General features: G+C 44.0%; 1 pseudogene; it reads right to left on the bottom strand.

The window, feature by feature from the left end:
* Window positions 1-481: 481 nt before the first annotated feature.
* On the bottom strand, window positions 482-599 carry LOC126250049 (5S ribosomal RNA; annotated as a pseudogene).
* Window positions 600-14195: the final 13596 nt, after the last annotated feature.

Raw genomic sequence — 14195 nt, 5'->3', positions numbered from 1 at the left:
GGTACACGTTTTGTAAAATTCGCTGAGGCTCACTTTTCATTTGCAAGACGTAAAGTTCAATAATTTTCCTTTAATGTTGTAAGTCCATATTGCAAAATTGTAGATGCAAATCGTTCTTTCTCATTCGAAGTTAGGGTAAAGTTAAGATTAGCTTGGATTACAAATGCTATTGTAAAGCTTACGTGGGGAGACCAAATGGATTATGTAGTTTTCACGCTGTGAATGTACTACGATGCGTATTTTTCTGTGGGATTCAGTGGTCAGCGAGAGTAAGAACCAGCACTCCGTCTTCAGGCCACAAGTGGCCCATCGGGACCATCCGACCGCCGTGTCATCCTCAGGCGATGATGCGGATAGGAGGGGCGTGTGGTCAGCACACCGCTCTCCCGGTCGTTATGACGGTTTTCTTTGACCGGAGCCGCTACTATTCGGTCGAGTAGCTCCTTAGTTGGCATCACGACGCTGAGTGCACCCCGAAAAATGGCAACAGCACATGGCGGCCCGGATGGTCACCCATCCAAGTGCCGGCCACGCCCGACAGCGCTTAACTTCGGTGATCTGATGCGAACCGGTGTATCCATTGCGGCAAGGCCGTTGCCAGAATGAGAACCAGCGAGGTCATAAAAGCAGTGGCGAGCGTCATTTGCGTCAGGATAGGTGGGGGCGGGGGATGCCGGCCGTCTGCAAGATGCCATCGGCCAGTTTCGAACCTCTCATGACGTCACTGCTGTCGCTGCTTGGCCAGGCTGCACATCGGCAAAGCTGATAGCCGCAGCGGCCCCTGTCTTGGGAGGGAGGAAGACTGGCCAGCGACCGTCTTTCGGTGCCGCGAGGAGTTGTCAAAACATTTGCAAACAGTCTGTACCGACGACCTGCGCAAGGGAAGGCTGCCACACATTACGAGCCGTCCTGTTACAACCAATCACTGCAGCACCATCAAGCGGCGTGTCTGAAATCGGGTATTGTGGTGTTACTTGACCTACATCCATGGTAGCTGCTGAAGAATTCGCACACCCAGGGCGGTGAGTTATCAGCAATGGTTGTCAGCACTCCACTCAATGACAGCACCACTCCATGAGGTGTGAGCTGGGCACCTTAGCCCGCAACGAACCGGCCGACTGTGGGCAACGTGCCACTTGGGTTGCTGCCATCCGGTCCTTGGGGTCGACGCCCATCTGCCATATCTGCACGAACCATTGAGTCCTGTGATATGGCTGCGGATGCAATAGGATGTGGGGTCGACATGGGTCACATCCAGACGAAGAAGAGACGTCGGAGGCAAGGAAGTGAAATCCGTCGCAGCAACTCAAGTCGTCTCACTGTCCCCCAAGCATCTCTCATAGAAGTCCGCTTACATCCCCACCCCATCAGCGATTGTCCGTGCGACCTGTGTTCGAAAGTGCTATGAACATAGAGTGACTCACGTGTGTTTTTCTTTCAGCAGGACTGAAAATTATCCAATATCATTAGTTTATATTATTGTTTTTAATGTCTTGAATGAACTTCAGTCTACATGATTAACTGAGACTGAATGTTCATACTCCACTCTCCTTACAAATTCTGTGTTCTTGACAACAGGACTGATCAAAGATTACCAGACTTACTTGCTTAATATTTCACTTTTAAAACTCATGAACTTCAGTCTATTTCACTAATTGAAGAGACCACATTTTAGCACTGTTAACCAATAACTAGATGTCCCATTTTGAGAACTATTGATTCACATAAATTTAAATGAGTTAATGTTCTGGGGTGACTTTCATATAAACACTAGCGGAATGCGAAGAATGCTATATCTTATGTTCTCTGTATAAACACGTTACGACATAATGGCTGTACTTGTTTTACCTGTGGTTTTTTTTTTTTTTTGAAATTTCATCTTCTAAATTTTATGTATTTATTTCTCTGTAACCTGAATTTCATCGGTGTTTTCTTTCTACTATGATTTTGTACATTTCTGTGTTTTCTGCTTGGATTTGTTTGTAGGTGACACTCGGTTTTTGCTGATGTCATCATGTGATTTTATCTTGAAATTTTATATATGTGATTTATTTGACTTCCCGTAATGACTGAGTGCTCTCGGACAAATTTGTAAATGCTCATAAATTCCCACAAAAGCTATATTTAGCGCTCATTTGTCTTACAATCCGCATAACGTAAAATGTTTAGTTTATCACACGATGGAATGTTTGGCACAAAAATTGTTTTCCGAATGATACGTGTTTTTCTTGATCCTATATCGTGCAAAATTTTCGTTTTGATAAAAAAAAATATTGGAAATGACCTTCCATCGCTAGGACTCTCCCTGCTTAGTTTCTTCTCCGGAAGGGTAAGGTTATGAAAAGTCTTGAATTGAGCTCTTCCATTGATCTTGGAAAGAACCTTCGGATTTGCTACAACTCTTATTTGTAGCAAAATTGTACAAGTTATTCGGTATGACTATGCCTGGAGAGAAATGTGTTTGAGAGTGCGTGATATTACAGCAGGACTTCAACGCCAACGGAGGTGCAGTTATTGCGTTGTATTATGTACCATGTATCGAGATTCACGCGTCAGCATGACGAGTAATTGTGTTTTAACTTAACATCTGTGTTTGCGTTAATTTTAATGAGGAAATAAATGTTAATTTTTGCTAAATTCGAGGCTGCTACATCTCACAGCGCTATTCCACTCCCTTGTCAGGATCCTTAAAATCAGTCAGTATGCACCTCCCCTCCAAAACATTTCAATGGACTTTATCAAGAATATTGTATATCCAGTATATGGATTGGAATTCTATTAACTCATCGAATGATCTGTGAGCTTGCCCCTTTTTATCAGCTTAATTTATATTTTAATAAATTTGGCCCAGTAATCAGAAATTTGGTGTTTGGTACTTGTTCGTAGCGAACGTAGGCTTTACTTTCATAGTCGTTCTTGAGATTTAGGAAATCAGAAAAGAGATATTTTGTGAAGCTGATCCTACCAGTAGCTTGGAGTATTAAAAGGCGAAAGGTATCTGTCACTGTTTTAGGGTTGAACCCCGACCAAATAGAATTTTTGGTTCTGTACTCACCAGTCATTAGTTTTTCTTTTATTTTCCATTTTCTTGAACTACTTTCCTTTCTTTTCGAAACCACTTGCAGTTTCAGCACTCTTACCCTGCATAGTAAGAAGACATGATTATATGCTAATGTAAGGGCAGTATTATACCGCCACTTTTATTTGAGAAATAATGAGACAGGGTATCATAGCAAAAGACTGAATAGGAAAGTTCGTAAACGTGTTACAAGAGTTTATTAACGATTCACGCTTCATTTTTTTGCTTCCATCACAATAAGATTGCTGCTATTTATGTTGGAGCAGCTGTGTTATGCATCATCTATTTTAGAAGTATGAAGACGACAGAATGTTGTACAACTGCCACCATACTGTTTATAAAATAAAGCTTAAACGGTGTGCATCAAAATAGCAGAGGCGATTAGTGACGTTAAAGAAGGTAGCCGATGTGAGGAAAACTGGCAGTGAACTAAGAAGCAATACGTTGTAAAATGCAGAATTGCAGTTTTTCTACTAGCGCTTCTGCTAAGGTTAATAAAAGAACTCGTGTGGTCCATTGGATTAAACTCTAAAGCGAAGAAGGAAGATAGCGTCTGATAGCGATCTAGATTATAGTGAAATACTAAAAATAAATGCGAGAGGGAAATAGCCTCCGAAAAAATAACGAAACTCGAGAAAAGAGAGGGGACCTATTACTGTATGACTCTGCACATGGAAGCAGTAAAATAAGTTAATTTATAATTTAATGACGGCTGCAAATGCGCATAACGAAATTAATAATACACTCCTGGAAATGGAAAAAAGAACACATTGACACCGGTGTGTCAGACCCACCATACTTGCTCCGGACACTGCGAGAGGGCTGTACAAGCAATGATCACACGCACGGCACAGCGGACACACCAGGAACCGCGGTGTTGGCCGTCGAATGGCGCTAGCTGCGCAGCATTTGTGCACCGCCGCCGTCAGTGTCAGCCAGTTTGCCGTGGCATACGGAGCTCCATCGCAGTCTTTAACACTGGTAGCATGCTGCGACAGCGTGGACGTGAACCGTATGTGCAGTTGACGGACTTTGAGCGAGGGCGTATAGTGGGCATGCGGGAGGCCGGGTGGGCGTACCGCCGAATTGCTCAACACGTGGGGCGTGAGGTCTCCACAGTACATCGATGTTGTCGCCAGTGGTCGGCGGAAGGTGCACGTGCCCGTCGACCTGGGACCGGACCGCAGCGACGCACGGATGCACGCCAAGACCGTAGGATCCTACGCAGTGCCGTAGGGGACCGCACCGCCACTTCCCAGCAAATTAGGGACACTGTTGCTCCTGGGGTATCGGCGAGGACCATTCGCAACCGTCTCCATGAAGCTGGGCTACGGTCCCGCACACCGTTAGGCCGTCTTCCGCTCACGCCCCAACATCATGCAGCCCGCCTCCAGTGGTGTCGCGACAGGCGTGAATGGAGGGACGAATGGAGACGTGTCGTCTTCAGCGATGAGAGTCGCTTCTGCCTTGGTGCCAATGATGGTCGTATGCGTGTTTGGCGCCGTGCAGGTGAGCGCCACAATCAGGACTGCATACGACCGAGGCACACAGGGCCAACACCCGGCATCATGGTGTGGGGAGCGATCTCCTACACTGGCCGTACACCACTGGTGATCGTCGAGGGGACACTGAATAGTGCACGGTACATCCAAACCGTCATCGAACCCATCGTTCTACCATTCCTAGACCGGCAAGGGAACGTGCTGTTCCAACAGGACAATGCACGTCCGCATGTATCCCGTGCCACCCAACGTGCTCTAGAAGGTGTAAGTCAACTACCCTGGCCAGCAAGATCTCCGGATCTGTCCCCCATTGAGCATGTTTGGGACTGGATGAAGCGTCGTCTCACGCGATCTGCACGTCCGGCACGAACGCTGGTCCAACTGAGGCGCCAGGTGGAAATGGCATGGCAAGCCGTTCCACAGGACTACATCCAGCATCTCTAGGATCGTCTCCATGGGAGAATAGCAGCCTGCATTGCTGCGAAAGGTGGATATACACTGTACTAGTGCCGACATTGTGCATGCTCTGCTGCCTGTGTCTATGTGCCTGTGGTTCTGTCAGTGTGATCATGTGATGTATCTGACCCCAGGAATGTGTCAATAAAGTTTCCCCTTCCTGGGACAATGAATTCACGATGTTCTTATTTCAATTTCCAGGAGTGTAGTTCTACGCTGTAGTAGGAAGGTAGGTGAACACCCATCCTAATATGTTTGTCCGCTTTTTGACGCACAGCCGCTAATAAAAGTTATTACCTTTGATAAATGCCGAAACAGACCTCATGCAGATTCTTTAAGCATTTAAACAACATAAAATAATACCTATGACTCTCTGTCTCTAGTAGTGAATTCCTCGAAGTATCTTCCTGACCTAAAGTATTTTTAAATAAAATATTTTTCAACATATATTGATTCCACTTCCTTTAATAACAAACGTGGCCATCTTTTACTCTCCAAATGTGGCCATGTTACCTTTGTTTCACATTCCATACTATATTTCATATGTCACACATTTCATTATGTATAAAACTGAGTTCTACCGATTTTTTCTTTTGCCGTAATGCTTACGGTATTGGATGAATGATCGTTATTTGAAGTCTTATGAACACATGGAAGCAAACCTACAACTTTCGCCAACAGAAGCACATACTTGTGAGTGTACAACGACAAATACCAGCAATGGGAAAGTAGACTACTGCATTTCTTTCTTCCCTTTTCTTTTTCAATCCAAATACACGTAAGACGGCACATTAGTATTTCTTAAGTCGACACTGTCATATTCCAGCTTCAGACACTGCAAAAAATACACTTTGTTTCAGAAAACTCAGTATGCTAAAAAAATCTGTATCTAGTAGGTAAAACTACAGTAAGCAGCTTTAAAATGACAGTAGAGGTGTGTTGTGCACGCTCTCTACTATACTGTTCGGAGTAGACTGGCACGCCCGGTGACTTCACGGTGTCTCTTCGTCCGACAGTCTATTGCCCAGTGCGGAGCAGTGCTGTGTCGGGCCGTGGACGGGGCTGATTTGAGGGGCTGAGAGTGCTACCCCAGCCCGCTGCACTCCGGTTACAAACAAGCGGCCAAGTGACATCACGGGCTCGTTTCGTCCGAGACTGCTGAAGCCCAGTGCGGAGCAGTGTGGCACCCGCCCGCCGCTTTGCAGGACTCTACCACAAATAAAAGTCCAGAGGGTTTAGGTCCGGAGAGGGTGGAGGCCAGGAAAATGGTCCGTCTTTATCTCTCCATCCGTCACCAAGCGGACTGCTACCGCCATGCCATCAGCTAATCCGTACATCAAATCGGCATTTGCCATCTCTGCATTTGTGAGCACTGCCATTGCACGAGGCAAGTCTCTTATTAACTCGGCAACGTGTGCTTGCAACGGTCGTACTGATCGCTGGAACAGTTGATGTTACCTGTAAACAAGCAGTGATGTACGTCGCATGACAACAGGCACATGTAAAACAAAACACTGGTCGTGCACAACGTAACCAGATGTCACCAAGAGAGCATGTTCCTCATGATTCTAACGTTCTGTTTTTGTGCGTGTCCCATGATCAATGACTTGGAGAAAATTGAGTTGTAACATGGAAACAAACCGTTTCCAGATACATGTTCATTTGACATAATTTTTTCGTCTACTTATGAGGAATGTGTCCTGCAATTTGTGCGGTACGTTTTTGTTACACCTTATACATAAGTTGAGGCTGAATATTGGCCCTGCTGTTCAGTCATAATTTGGAAATAAACTGAGTTTTATTTCATTTCAAAAATTCAAAATTAATTTAAAAAACAGTGTGCGTAAATCAAAAATACGCAACAAAAAGTGCAAAAAATAAAACTTTTCCACCATTACAACAACGGAAAACGGAACCTAATGTCCGAAGACAGTTTACTTTCTCAGGTAGTGGAGTTTTTGTGGAATTTAAGGAAAGAATTCCCTCTTTGTGGCTTGTATATGTCTTCTTCACCATAATGTTTTTTTATCTGACAGGGAAAGTACAAAACCTCTTTAATATATCATTTCTTAAATGCGCGCCACTGTGAATTCTACTCTGAATATGAAAGTTTATTGAAAATATAACCAAATATTCTGCTGTTGGAGTTAACTGAACTATTTCATTCAACTTCAGGGCTCCGCCAACGTTGCTCACAAATTCGATCGAGCGATCTGATAAAGTATTCTCATATATTCGGTTACGTTTCAAGCGAAGGAATATCGACTCTGAACCTATGGGGCCTATACTCGACTCTGTGACCGACCTTGGTTTCGAGTGAGAGGCGTCAGTTCCCTTCGGAACTGGCAACAAAATGGTTCAAATGGCTCTGAGCACTATGGGACTCAACTGCTGAGGTCGTTAGTCCCCTAGAACTTAGAACTAGTTAAACCTAACTAACCTAAGGACATCACAAACATCCATGCCCGAGGCAGGATTCGAACCTGCGACCGTAGCGGTCTTGCGGTTACAGACTGCAGCGCCTTTAACCGCACGGAACTGGCAACGGGGGAGTTATTAACATTGTAGTAAAGATATTCTACGTCTTATCTCTGCCATAACTTCACATCTCTTATCTTCAGGTACCATTTTTATACGACGAAATGGTGGCCAACGAAAAGTTGCTGCCTCATGGCACCTCTGGAAAAGTAACTTTTCGTCTAAGTGCAATTTGAGGCGTTTACATAAAAGTCCTATTTCAGAAGCTTCTCTGTCCTGGGGCACCTGAGTCAAACGCTGCAATAGTGTCATCTCCCATTCCATTTCTCCAGTTCTAATTCCTTAGAGGCCTCTTTGAAGAGCTACAAAAATCCTTATGTTTTAAAAGCTATAAAATAAAAATATTCGAATGTGTGTGAAAATCTTATGGGACTTAACTGCTAAGGTCATCAGTCCCTAAACTTACACACTACTTAACCTAAATCATCCTAAGGATCAACACACACACCCATGCCCGAGGCAGGACTCGAACCTCCGCCACGACCAGCCGCACAGTCTATGACTGCAGCGGCTGAGACCACTCGGCTAATCCCGCGCGGCGCTATAAAATCAACGATGACGAATAAGAAATACAGTAATACAATAGCATACGTACCGTGAGAGGAGAAATTAGTTCTTTCATCAGCGTGATACCAATTCCTTCAATTCGAGCTATTTATCCCTTCTCAGAGAGCTTTTCGCACAAAGACGAATATTGGCTTTCTACTGATTCTAACACTGTCAGCCGCATATTCCTGAGAGTGTCGGTAGATTGGTCCAGTGATCTAGCAAGAACATTAAGAATTCTACTTTTTTGCGTATGTGACGAGTTCTTTCGCCGCAGTCAAATGACCACGAACATGTGGACAACTGTCGCTTACATACTCCGCATTAAAAGCTTTCCTTTGCAGTGTATTTAGAATACGACAGAAACAATTCATTTGTGAATAATCGCGCAGTGCAGCGACAATATTGGCACTTTGATCACTCGTAAAATGCATGTCTTTCAAAGCAGAGTCGTGGATACCAAAAGACATAAATCGTCTCAACAGTTCTCTTCGAATGCCACCCTCTTTTTAGTTCATATGGAAACTAGGTTGTAAACAAAAAACGAGACCTGTGAGTCCAATCAACAAAATAGGGGACAGTACATGTCAGATAATAGTTTCTTCTCGCGCTGCACGTCCATTTGTCTGTAGTTGCTGAGTATTCGCCTGTTGTTATATGAGCAATTACCTCGAACATTATACCTCTTTTAGCACTTTCTGCCATGTGCCGCGACACTGTTGTGGGATGATATCCTTTGCAGACACATTTCAGTATGTAGCTCCAGTGTCGATTAACGTCTGAACAATATTCAGGAAACCTTCCCCTCTTATAGTTCCGTACAACCTTGGGTCTCATGCACACATGGTCACGCATTTATCGACAATTATCTCTTGAGCAGGTTTAGGAACCCGTTTCGCGTCCACACAAGACACTTTTTTATTAGACACGCGTGGATGGTGAGAAATGTGCAACGTGCCGCTTTTCCCTTTAGCACGAGCATAAATTTCACTGCACAGAGAACAGAAAATAAAATTAGTGATTTTCCCATTTCCATCCACTATAGGCTTAAACTGAACTTTTAGGATTCGTTTCCGGCAGTATGGTTCTATAAACACTGATTACTTTTTCTTTTACTTCCCTTTTTCTTGCCGGCCGAAGTGGCCGTGCGGTTAAAGGCGCTGCAGTCTGGAACCGCAAGACCGCTACGGTCGCAGGTTCGAATCCTGCCTCGGGCATGGATGTTTGTGATGTCCTTAGGTTAGTTAGGTTTAACTAGTTCTAAGTTCTAGGGGACTAATGACCTCAGAAGTTGAGTCCCATAGTGCTCAGAGCCAACCCTTTTTCTTGACATGGGCCACTTCCTCTGCAAAGCACTTTAAGTTTATGCTCTCGTTTTCATTGTTAAAAAAAACTGGAGAAATCCCAGCACTCCACTAAACACTGCTACCACCAGCCCGTAGGCCGCAGCTCACAAATGCTGTCGGAACGGCACTGGAAGGTCCATGCAGTGACGTCACGGGCTCGCTCAGTGCAGAACAGTTGGCCGTGCGGCTCTAGGCGCTTCAGTGTGGAACCGCGTGACCGCTACGGTCGCAGGTTCGAATCCTGCCTCGGGCATGGATGTTTGTGACCACAGATGTTGAGTCCCATAGTGCTCAGAGCCATTTGAACCAAGTGCAGAACAGTGCGCCGGCGTCCGTAGGCTGCCTCTCCCTACGCGGCTCTGCTGAGCCCGTAGCACTCCGGTGCTTTCGGAGAACACTACACGCCCCGTGCCATGACGTCACGGGCTCGCTTGACCTGAGACTGCTGTAGTCCGGTTCGAACGCAGGCCCCGGGCCGGGCATCTGTGCACGACTCTGGTGTCTAGTAAAGCCTACAACGCAGCAGTGGTGTACCTCCTTCCAGTTACTCAGACAGTATGAGGTTCACTTGCTCGTCTTCGCATAGGCAACAGCTCTACGACTCATGACTTCTTGCTCCGTCGAGAGGCCCACCCAATGTGCAGTACTTGTTGCGTATACTGTGCACCACTTTTTGTTAGACTGTGTTTTACTTTCGGACGAGACTGCGGCAGCAGATTTACCAACTTGAGCAGGTTACGCTCACACAAATGTCACGCGAGTTGTAATATTTTGTGATATGTCCAACTGTTTCCTAAAATTTTAGGGAGATTTTTTTGTTGTGTTAACAGTGTGAGTGGCTCACCCTCGTTTTTTTTAAGTGGTCAGTCAGTCACATTTCCCTCCTATGGTTTTACATCTGTTTTAATCACAGGTGTAGCACCTTTCATCCTTCCTCAGTGGTCTTGAGGCATGTGAAATAGAGTGATTCTGTGGTTCAACCTGAGTGATGCGGGAGTGAGTGGATGAGTGCCATGTTATGGATTTCCTCCTCACTGTGTACATCAATTTTAGAGACTTTATCCACATTCGTTTGTTTTAATGGGGTTAAATCAACAATATAGTATAAGAATCAGCTTAATTTTTCAAGGAACTCCTCAACATAATAGAAGGTGTGACCCATGAGGAAACTCTTCAGTTTCGATTTGAAAGCGTGTGGATTACTGCTAAGATTTTTCAATTCTTGTGGTAGGTTGTTGAAACTGGATGCAGCGGTATACTGCACGCCTTTCTGCACAGCAGTTACGCAAATCCGATCCAAATGCAGGTTGGATTCCTGCCGAGTATTAACTGAGTGAAAGCTGCTTATTCTTGGGAATAAGCTTTGTTAACAAGAAACGACAGAGAGAGAGAGAGAGAGAGAGAGAGAGAGAGAGAGAGAGAGAGAGGGAGGGAGGGAGGGAGAGTGGTACGGACGGAGGGAGGGAGGGAGGGAGGGAGGAAGGGAGAGAGAGAGAGAGGCCAATGTCAAAATACCCAGACTAGTGAACAGGGGTCGACAAGAGTTTCGCCAATTTACACCACTTATTGCACGAACCGCCCGTTTCTCAGCCAAAAATATCCTTTTAGAATGGGAAGAGTTATCCCAAAATATAATACTATACGACATAAGCGAATGAAAATAAGTGAAGTGGACGAATTTTCGTGTCGAACGATCACTTACTTCAGATACCGTTCAAATAGTAAAAGTGGCAGTTTACTATCTATCTGAACACATAGAAATTTGAACTGTTCAGTTTCACTAATCATATTCCCTTTCTATGAAATTAAAACAACGGGTTTTGTTGAACTGTGTTTTAGAAACTGTAAAAACTGAGTCTTCCTGTGATTTAGCGTTAGTTCATTCTCTACAAACCATTAACTTATATACGTCTAATGAAGAATCCACACCGTCTACAGGTAAATACTGAGCATAACTGGCAATTTAAGGAAGAGCAGTTTATCACGATGTGAATATCTTGTTATCAGTTGTGTTACAATATTATCCAACACCTCTACGTACGCCTGCTTGTGTTTTGCCATCAATTGACTGCAATAATATTCATCCGTCATTTCCACTCTATTCACGGAAACTTCAGCTCGCGAATTACTGGAGCGTTTCGTGGAATTTAAAATGTCGTTCAACTTATCTACATTTCTCAAGTTCTTCATGTAAGCTATGCATTTCGAGGCAACATTGCTGCAAAATTGTGCATCACTGGTTTTTCCTGGAGAATTTTTAAAAGCAGTTCACAATTAAAAATGTGCTTTAAAAAACAGAGAAAGAAAACTAAGTCACTGTCTGGGAGGGTATATTTGAAACCACAGGATTCTCTCCTGATCGTTGCACTGGAGCCTGGACTGATAATTCTTTCATTTAAATCCTCAATTAGCCCTGGACAGTTTTCCTCAGTGGCAGATATTATTCCGGCGTTACAGTTCCATCTTGTTTCACTGTTCGAAAGAAAGTGTTTACTTGCAATTCCGTTGAGAACTGCTGTGCGCTTGGAAGACAGGTGGAAGGAAGCTGGATCACCATGAGGCGTGGAGAAAAAAATCGTTAATGATTTCATACAAGAACAGCTCTCACGCAAAACTAAATTAAAACAATGTGCAAAACAGTGGGAAAAAATAACTTGAGGAATAATTTCACGGATCTTAGGTTTCAGGCCATTTAATTTTCCCCCCAGAGTGGAAGCATCATAATATATTTGGGCCGCCAGTTTGTTTTTCATATCGTAATTTCGAAACACGCCACTCAGCTCAGCGAATAAAGCAGCAGTTACCTTGGCTAACACCGTGAAAACCAAGAAAATGTATTTTTGAATATCGCCATTGGAATCCACTAGTCTCAGGGTAGTATAGGATTGTAACTTGCCTGAAACGTCTGTTCATTTGCCCACAATGCTGGCATAAAATGAGGTTCTATCCAAACTCGAGAATCTATTATATTGACAAATCTCCTCGTTTATACAATCATTTCGTTTTGTATAGTTTTCAGCCCATTTTCCTACAGTGTGCTTTCAAATCTTTGTTTCTGTTGAACACAAGTTTAAAAATGGTTCAGAAATTTCCGGGATTCAGGGAATCTTCTTTCTCATCATGACCTCTGAAAGCAAGCTCTTGCTTCCACAAAAGCATTATGACGTCAGGTAGAGTTTTCGTGATGTTTCTGTTACCTTTCATTTCATTGTTGCAAGTGATTTTCATCAGTTTGTGATGTTCATTAAGTAGCTCTGAAATACTGAACTCTTGTATGGGTAGTTCTTAAATAAAACTGCCGGCTGGAGTGGCCGAACGGTTCTTGGCGCTACAGTCTGGAACCGCGTGACCGCTACCGTCGCAGGTTCCTGCCTTAGGCATTTATGTGTGTGATGTCCTTAGGTTAGTTAGGTTCAAGTGGTTCTACGTTCTAGGGGACTGATGACCGTAGAAGTTAAGTCCCATAGTGCTCAGAGCCATTTGAACCATTTAAATAAAACTGCTTACACGATCTTTGGAAGAAGCATGCTGTGCTAAACCTCTAAAGTGTTTCTTGAGGTAGTTGAAACCCCCAGTGGATCATATAGTTTTTCTTGTGCTTAAGAGCGAACATAGCCGGCGGAATAAGTCTCCTTTTATACGGCTAGCACTAACCACTTGTCCTGCTCATACCACGAACTTCGGAATGTCTGTGTTTTGGACTTATACTTCTCAAGAAGGTGTACGGCCGGTGCAGGACGTCCTTCCTCCCAAATTTAATGTCGTTCTGTTTCACGTCTCCTTGCAAACGAAAGCTCCTGCGAGAAAGTAGTGACATCCTCACCCGAAAACGTTGCGTTAGAACTGGTGCAATGGTGGGCTTCATCCTGATCCTTATTCACTGTACACAGGACAACTAACGTAAGAGAAACCTCGAGAGGCGGACCACAGCTATACTCCGCGCCAGGTATCTGCAAGTTTCGCAACTGTTACAAATTAGCTGCCAAGTGGCCATTCCGTATGCGCAGAGAGGTACTATTTAGTGCTAAGAGATTTGGCTGTCTTCACTTTGTCACGTGTGTCCATTAAGAGCACAGTACAAGTTCGATCGTCCTTTGTGTTTTTCCGTACTTGTAATACAAGTGCGCAGTGACTTCAGTTCGAAAGTATCACGCCTATTAGTACTTCAAAATGGAAAGACAGAAAACTGAATAGTCAGTCTTGGGAGATTGTACACAACGTTTCGATGTTAACACAAGATGAGTCCTCTCAGAGAGGAAATGTTCCGGTACAGCAGGTTCAGCTGAGAGCCCGAGAGGCCACATATGTTTCGCCTGTCACTACCCAGAAAATTAAAAGGAAAGGCAGGCCGTCGGAATCGGTGGAGGAGGGAAATTTGTAAGTCCAGGTAAAAAACGTAAACACAAAATAATTGCAGACAGAGATAGTTTTGATGAAGCGGTTGTTAGAATTGCATACAACTTTTACCTGACCGAAAAACGAATGCCTACAGTGAAAGGCATTAAACATAATTTGAAAGAAGCTGTAGACTTTCAAGATAGCAACACAACTGCCAGGTGGTTATTAAGGAAACTAAGTTTCCGCTTTAAAAAAATGAAGCAAGCAAATATTGGTAAAGACAAGCGACGTCAAAAAAAATTGTGTACCGGTATTTGAGGCACTTAAAAGAAATTAGGAGGGAAACACAAACACTGCTTACGTTGATAAGACTTTCATTTTATCATCACA

This window comes from Schistocerca nitens, chromosome 3, assembly GCF_023898315.1.
Source record: "Schistocerca nitens isolate TAMUIC-IGC-003100 chromosome 3, iqSchNite1.1, whole genome shotgun sequence".
NCBI classification, from domain to species: domain Eukaryota; kingdom Metazoa; phylum Arthropoda; class Insecta; order Orthoptera; family Acrididae; genus Schistocerca; species Schistocerca nitens.
The sequence above is the reverse complement of the archived record's forward strand: the minus strand, read 5'-3'. Positions and strand labels throughout refer to the sequence as shown.